Here is an 8,985-nt window from a genome sequence, read left to right as displayed (position 1 = left end):
TTTTGTTTTCATTATTATCGGATGTTTTTATCATTTTTGTTTCCGTTTTATCAGTTAGCGTCACCGTTTCCATTTAAGGGAAAAATTGGTAGAAAACATATATGATAATGTAGAATTACCGTCTTCGTTTTCAGCCCTATACAAACCTCTCCATTTTGGGTTAGTTCGTGTCGGAGTCTCGGTAGGTTAAATGCGGGGCTAGAAGCTATAGGCTATGAGCATCTTGGATGTGCTAGGTCTTCATTGCCCATGGCACATCAAAACTATTCGAGATAGGAGATAGAAGCCACGCACTAGCTGGTCTGCTGGTGCTTGCACCTGCCGGGTCCTTTGGGTCAACCGTTCCGGAGTGATCTCAGTGCATGTTTTAGATACTGTCACAACAGTGTCCGTCTTTATCAATGTGTTATATTTGCCTTCGCTCGACGGCTAGATATTTTAAAAAATTGCATTGATTATGATTTTTATATTTGTCATTATACTTTTGCAATATTTCGACTCATTTTATCACTGCATAAAATTCTATAATATTATGACAAAGAAAACAACACAATAACTGTAGCAGGAACTCATGTACATATATCTTTCCCTAGGCCAAATTTGGCGACAAACTGTCTGGAACCATTTAGTGTGTGTTTGCTTTACCCTACGGTTTTAGTTTCGCTTCACATTTTTAGCTAAACGGTTTTGGTTCTAAACTCTATTCGAGGACAAATGGTAAAGTTTTGAGAGCACCTAAAGGGGTGCTTCGTAAACTCTAATTTTTGAGAAGCTGCTCTACCGTAAAGTTTATAGAGTAGAGTTCGTGAAGCAGTCCTAAACACCCTCTTAATAGCAAAGTGATTCCATATTTAGTTGCAGAACAAGTTTTGCAAGTTGAAGACATGATGTCTTTTTTTTCCAGGAGTGGTCAGATTTGATATTAAAGACGGTTGTTGTCCTACCCAAGTACCTAGGGTTCTCTAGAAATAAAATAGTTTTAGAGACCGGTCCACAATCAATTCCCAAAATCAATTTTTACAAGTGGTAAAAAACCAAACACCCATAGAAATATTCTTTTTCAGAAATTGAAAATCACTCATAAAAATATCATTTTTTTAAAAAAAATGTTGGGACAAGCCAACTAGCCAAATCACAAGTCACATGGTTTTTCCCGCATCCCTAACACCAGACAACACACCCACCTGTGGCCATGTATAAGATGATGTCATTTTATATCAACTTTCATAAATTTTGTGTTGAATATGAACGGAACAGAATGATCTCAAATAAAAATATACTTTTTACCTTGTCAAGCACAGAAACTGTAATATGGGTCATGCCTTTATCCGCGGTCATTCAAAAATTGAAAAAAGATTGAGTTTCAAAATTTAAGAACTTCAAATACATATATAGGATACTAAATGATATTAAATGAAAAAGCTATCAATAAAGTTGTAGAACTCATCATTCTCTACAACTTCGATACAAAGATCATCTTCATTCAACTTTATTTGAAAAAGAGATATTTTTTTGTGTTATGCTTATTTTTAGGGGTGGGTCACATTATCAGTGAAAATTGATTTCTAGTCATGACTGGTGTTTTCGACGCCCCTAGCCTATTTTTAGGTGTGCTTCATAACACCCACGATGGAATCAGCCCCTAGAAATCGATTTGCAGTGACGTTCTGCACTTGGAACCATTTTTTGTAGTAGTTTCTAATACAACTGCATCTTAAAAAATTAAAGTAAATCGATACTAAAATTCAGTTTTGTAGTAGTTACTATGTAAAGCAATTAATCATAAATGTTGAGTTCATAGTTTACCTAGTGGTATGACAGCATTTCTCTCGGGAGGACCAGGTGATTAGGCTAAGTCATTATCTATTGACCACACTTAGCCTAACCCTGGCCTGCTAGTTGCATTGTCTTGGTACTATCATTGGTAGCACTATATCTATTCATGCTTCCTGCAGGATCCACAACAACTGGACAATCGTAGCTCACCACAAGTTACATCACAATTAACGAAAGATAGTGCTTAGTTTTACAACATATTCTTTCACACATTAGTTCATCACATTTCACCCAAACGACTATCAAATCTCAATGGAAGTTCTTAAACAACATAAAGTTTAATACAACAAATCATGTTCCATGCCATAACCATGATTTAAGCCACACATAAAAGGGAGGCCTTTGGTGCTCCCAATCCGCCGAGGGATCGGGGCATAGAAGAACCCATATGCGGGTGTGACCTCACTTGCAAAACTCAACAAGTTGTACCATGAGCATACAAGCATACTCAATTGGACTTACCCATACAATATAAACAATGAATTATGCATTTGGTATTTGTTGAGTACCTAACAGATGGGTTACCCAAATTATGTATGTATGTATACACATACATGCACACACATAGGTTTTGGTTATACGAAAATTATTTATGAGTTTATGCAAAGGATTCATAAGAAGCAACTCACATAGGGTTTGGTTACTTAGTGCAATCCATGTCCTAGGCTCTCAAACCATGATTAAATTAGATTTAGTCATGAGTTTAACCCAACTAAGCTTATTTCTTCTGCATGCTACATCACCACACATGCTTTAAAAAAGTTACAATTTTTTTGGGGTTGGGGGTTTTTACTTGCTCTCACAAGCTAAAACCTAACTTCTCACAAAGATAAGCACTTAGGGCACTCCTAATACAAGACTCTACCATAGTTTATATGGCATCAGCCTCGCGCAAGTCCGAGACGCGCTCGCCGCCCCTCACAGCACACGCTGAAGCATGCGCAGAAGATCTAGTGATGGCAGAGAAGCACATAGATAATGATTGGGCAGAATTTTATTTGGACTCCAATTAGAAAAACTGCATTGTGAAGGATAGTTTATTGATACGATATCCTAAGCTATAGAAACTATGGATGATTTCTACATTGTGAGTGCCCTAAATAGAATACTAAGCTTTGGGAATGACAAAACTCTCATATGATGGATGGTGTGTTATTCACTTGCACTAACAGAATCGTACGTAGTCTTGGATGGAGTGTTATTCACTTGTTCCTACAGACCAAGTTGTTGTTCCAAGTGATTTTTTATCACCCATCACATTGAATGTTTGGACACATGTATGGAGTACTAAAATAGACTATTTATGAAACTAAAAACATAGTTAGAGGATAATTTATGAGACAAATCTTTTAAGTCTAATTAGTTTATTATTGGACACTAATTGTCAAATAAAACAAAAATGCTATAGCTGTTAAATTTTATCATCGTCAACCAAACACCCTCTACACTCAGAGAATTGAGTTGTCAGAGAGTCAACACTACTCCAAGTACCTGGCCCACCAAGGTTACAAGGGAACAAGGCCCTTCTCACTGTAGCCTTCAAGCAAAAGCCTTGACTTGCTAAAGATGGCAATAAGAAAAATCCTAGACTTGGATATGATCACTGAGCTCTCATATAATGGATGGAGTGTCACAACACTTTCTCTAGCTTCCTATATCTTATATAAGGTACTTTGACACATGACAAAGGAGGATGTGGATGTGGACCACAATGTCATGTGCTAAGTTCTCAGCAGGAGCTTATGGGCATATAGTCTTACGTAGCCTTTTGAGTTTTTTTTTTTGAATTATCATATGGAAAGCTCTATATCCAAACTAGTGCGGTACACGGGTGGCTAGTGGTCCTGTAAAACGATCTTTGAGCATATAAATATCATCGAAATTTTCGTAAAACGATCTTTGTGTTCCAAACTTAGCTTAACTATTGAATGGAGCATCTCCAACAACTTGGTAAAATTCACTTGTCAAATCTTGAGTTATAGCAAGTTGCTAATTTGTTTAGCAAAAGAAAAAAAGATGTGTCTCCAATAAATTGCTATTCTCACTTGGTAAAAATAGATGATGACAGATGAGACCCGCTCACTTGATAAAAGAATATGTGTCTCCAACAAGTTGCGCTCGGGATAGCAACTTGGGATAACAACTTGACAAATCTCGACAGTAGAAACCTCTGGATAGCAACTTGGAAAATTTAGCAAGTTGAGATAAGGAGTTGTTGGAGGAGAATTTTTATGCTTTTAGCAAATTTGGTAGGATAGTATGTTGAAATACCAAATTGTGTACTTCTGGTTTTTTCACCAATATAAGAAAATACTTGGGCACTAGCATCTAGCAAATTACTGAAATTAGAAGGAGAAAAATATTGTTATAAAAAAGGGGGGATAATACCAAAGTGGTAGTACTAGTACTGAAAAGTACTAAAGTGCGCCACGTTTTGTCCGAGACAGCTCGCGCTGATGTCGCTGCTCCCATGATTGGTATCATATTTCAGTCAGGAACCAAAATCGTGCCAGCAATGTTTTTGATCGTCGGAAGTGCCATATTGACTACGGAGTATTGAGGATGGCAGCGCATGATTGATGCCGTGGGCCCTTCAACAAGTAGCAATAGTGATCATCTCTTTTCCTCTGTCAGATAGGAGAAAGATGACTGTGGCTTGTGGCCTTGTTTACTTCCTTCTAATTTTTTTAATTCTTTAATCTTTAGATATATACATAGAACATTAAATATAGACGAAAATAAAAATTAGTTGTACAGTTTGTCTATAATTTGCGAGACAAATCTTTTGAGCTTAATTAATATATGATTGGACAATATTTGTCAAATACAAACGAAAGTGCTACAGTGTCCCAAATTTTTTGCGGGCAGCAACTAAACAAGGGCTTAGTTCCATTTTTTTTAAAAAAAAGTACTGTAACACTTTCATTTGTATTTGACAAATATTATCCAATCATAGACTAACTAAACTTAAAAGATTTGTCTCGCAAATTACGGTCACTGTGTAATTAGTTATTTTTTATTTGTATTTAGTGTTTTATACATGTGCCGTAAGATTTGATGTGATAGAAAATCTAAAAATTTTACAATTTCTTTTTGAACTAAAGGCCTAGCACTGTGATGATCGGGCGTGCCGTCGCCGTCAGCGTGCGCGACGCCGGTGGGCAGCGCCGCGAAAGATGCACAGAGGACACATGAGGTTTGGAGGCATCTCGTTGCTCTCCTGGACCGTGATGTGATCTGGACGACTGCGCGCGCTCTCTATTTGTTGCTTCAGTCTCGAGGTAAAGTTTCATGATATTATTTCTAAAATTGTCATGTTATATAAAATAAAATAAAATTGGCACGAAATATCTATTTTCAATGAAGAGTTTTATTCTATGATTTTAAAAGCATTTAATTTCAAGATTTATAGAGAGTTATAACTGAGTCAAAAGCTTATTTCTTGTCTTTCTTATGTAACCTATTTAATATAAATTAAACTTACTTGAAACCCACTAAAATTGTCCTTAGTAGGAGCGCGCGTGAGTCAAGGAAATACAGGACGAAGAGGCTTGAATTAACGGGCGACTGATGATATCATCAGGAGGTGCACCCCCATTCCTGACATTTTGGGTTTCGTATAAGTTAATTTTTTATGTTTAACTAGCTTTATCGAAAATATTAGCAATATTTTTATCTTCAAAAAAAATATTATGAAAATATATTTATGAAACAATCTAATGACACTTATTATATACCATAAGTATTAATGATTTCTTGCATATTTTATTCAAAGTTAAATCATTTGACTTTTTTGGACGTAAGAATGACACGTAATTTTCAACGGAATGAGTAACTCCAATGATTTTGAGATGCAACAAGACATGCCAAGTTTTGCTTTCTATTCAGCATTGCAATGCACTGGGAGGGTGTGGAAGCTCCCGCCAACTTGTCCATAACCTTTGTATTTGGTAAAATGCTTAGACAAACAATATGAATCCGAGAAAAATATTGAAAATCTTTGAAAAAAGGGTTGTCATCAATTACCAAAAAAGGAAGAGATTGAAAGCCTTAGTTTGGTTTTGGATAATTAATGAAACACTAGTACTAACCTCTATACTAAGTGTGTAGACTTAATGAGGTTGGTACATGTCAAGTGATGGAGTAAAAGATGATCATCGTGATGTTGGTGATGACCACAAGATAATCAAGTGCTCAGCTTGGAAAAAAAGAAAGAGAAAAACAAAACTCTATGGAGATTAAGGCAAAGGTATCGCTTAGGGTTTTAGTTTTGGTGATCAAGACACCAAAGAGGGTGTGATCACATTTAGGATAGATAGCCGTACTGTAAAGAGAGGATTCTTTGGCTAAGCGGTTATCAAGTGCCACTAGGTGTCATTGTTCATGTGCATGCATTTAGAACCTAGTGAGTTAATTTATCTCCTTCGAAGAAAATGATTGTGAAAATGCTAACATACTTGTACTTGTTGGTACACACATGGTGGTGTTGGCACACTTTAAGAAGGAGGTGGAGTGTAAAAGGTAGAGAGAGGTTTGAGTTCCTCGGCGGGATTCGACGCTTTTGAGAAAATAAAATACATATTTTATGTTGCGCCAGTGGAAAGTTTGGAGAAGTCGCCAGAGTGTTTCTTACTGAAAACACTCACCGGACGCTCTGACCGCAGGCACCGGACACTGAGCCTGCGCGTCCGGTGTGCTGTCAGTGTCTGGCGACGTTAGCTGTGTGCACCGGACGCCAAGCACCGGACGTGGGCTAGACCCTGTTCTTGCGTTCGGTGTGGCTTGACTTCAGCAGTGAGATTGACTAAGAGCACTGGACGCTTGGAGTGAGTCCGGTGGTGTGAGTCCAGTGCTCTTGCATTTTTGTAAACCTCTCTGCGTACGTGACTGGTGTGCACCGGACGTGTCCGGTATCTACTTGACCGCGTCCAGTGGTTCAAATTTTACCGTTAGAAATCAACGTGCATGGTTTGATTAGCTAACACGTGGCTGCATCTGGAGCACCAAACGCAGGGGTCGTGCGTCCGGTGGTCACCTAGTGAACGTCCAGTGACCCCGTGGGCTGTCCAGTGAAATAGTTGTTGGCCGGATTAGGGCTCACTCTCTTGGCATTCTTGACTACTATACATCCTTGTGAGCCTAAGCAAACACCTCCCACTCATCTCCTTCATAGATTAAACATCTTTGTGAGATTGGGAGTGATTCCAAGTGTATTTGCTTGAGTGATTATATCTGGTGGCACTTAGGGATCGATTTGGCTGCAGTTTTTTTTGTTACTCTTGGTGGTTGCCGCCACCTAGATAGCTTGGAGCAGCGGAGGAGTATTGATACGAGTTGGTGATTGTTTGTGGCCATCTCCCGATGATTGTGAGGGGTTTGTGCCTACCCCAGCGGAGAGCCAAAGGCAACTTTAGTGGATTGCGCATGTCATTGAGCTACCTCACTTGTGCGTAGGTTCTTGCGGTGTCCTAGTGAGGACAAGGTTTGTGCTATACCTCTTAGCTACCGAACCACCAAGTGTTGGTCGACACAATGGGAACGTAGAGTGCCGGCAAGCATGTGAACCTCGAGAGAAAAATCAGTGTCTCAATTGTGTTTGATTGACATTCTCCCGGTGATTGATTGTTCATATATTGGTGATTGGTTCATCCCCTACACGGCGGTATAAATATCTCATCCTCTTCATTTACTTACCACAAAGTAGTGTAATTAGTTTAGTTGCTTACTTTGCCTTGTGTAGCATAGTTCACTAGTATAGCTTGTAGTGACATAGATCTTGTGTGCCTAGTGATCATATCAACTAGAATTGTTGAATAGGTGGCTTGCAAACACCCCATTAGAGCTAGAGCAAAAAGCTTTACTTTGTTATTTACTAACCACTTGCTCTAGTGAGTTTGTAGATTTTTTTAAATAGGCTATTCACCCCCTCTCTAGCCATATTAGGACCTTTCACATATACAAACTCAAAAATTGTAACGTTAGTAACACCATGTCTAGATATACGATAAGCCCAAGTTCATGGTACTGTCCTCAATTTTATTCTTAGTAGGCTTAACCAAAGTTTTGTTAGACCTAGCTTGACCATTAGCTTGAGCATAATATGGAGATGAATTGAGCAATTTGATCTTATATATTTCAGCAAAATCGTGTACCTCCTTTGATACAAAAGATGTACTTTGATTCCTGTTAATGTGTGAGGGATGCTAAATCTATGAATAATATGCTCAGTAACAAACTCAATTGCCTCATTGTGTGTCGTATTCTTCAAAGTTACAACTGTAATCCACTTTGTGAAATAATTCATTGCAACTAGCACAAAACAATGTCCCTTTGGTGAAGGCAGGGGATGAATTTGGCCAATCAAATGTAGCCTCCAACTTTGAAATGGTCATGGTTTGATAATAGGATGCATCACTACAACAACCAATGCTAATCAAATGTAGTCCCCAACTTTGAAATGGACATGGTTTGATAATAGGATGCATCACCACAACAAACACCAGCTAAATATTACTAAACTGTTGACATTATTCACATCTATTGTAATAGAGAAAACAATCGACAATCATAATAGGCCAATAGAAACCATCCCAACATAATAACCACTTTATCTTTGGAGTTGATTGATGCGTACTACTGATGTTTTTGTGAACTTCTGTTGTAGCCACCTTTGCTTGATTAGAATCTAACCACTTACCAACAAGTCCTCAACAGTTGTTTAGTATAAATCATTATTGTGCAAAAAAATTGAATGCACTCCGCCAAATATGGTTGTCAACTTTAGCACTTGGATCACATAAATAATCCACAGTGGAAATTCTCCAATTTGCTAAATCGGCTTTCTAGAGTTTATTTGAGTAAACTTGGAGTTGATTTGACATTTCACAGAGAAAATCAACCAATGTCGGTTCTAGAAGAGTGCCAATTTTAGCAGGGTTAGCCACACCAGTAGGGACAACCAACCTTGGATGGTTTTGTGAGCCCCGTCTCATTTTGTTCTTTTTGCATTGACTTTTCTTTTATCTGTAAATTTTCTCTCTCTCTCTCTCTCTCTTATATAAAGGCATAACTTTTTTTATATAAAGTCGTATGAATACAAACTTTATATCAAAGTTGTAGAGATCGACACGATCTACAAATTTGTAGTTG

The sequence above is a fragment of the Sorghum bicolor genome, chromosome 9 (genome assembly GCF_000003195.3).
Source record: "Sorghum bicolor cultivar BTx623 chromosome 9, Sorghum_bicolor_NCBIv3, whole genome shotgun sequence".
NCBI classification, from domain to species: Eukaryota; Viridiplantae; Streptophyta; class Magnoliopsida; order Poales; family Poaceae; genus Sorghum; species Sorghum bicolor.
Note: the sequence above shows the minus strand (reverse complement) of the source record.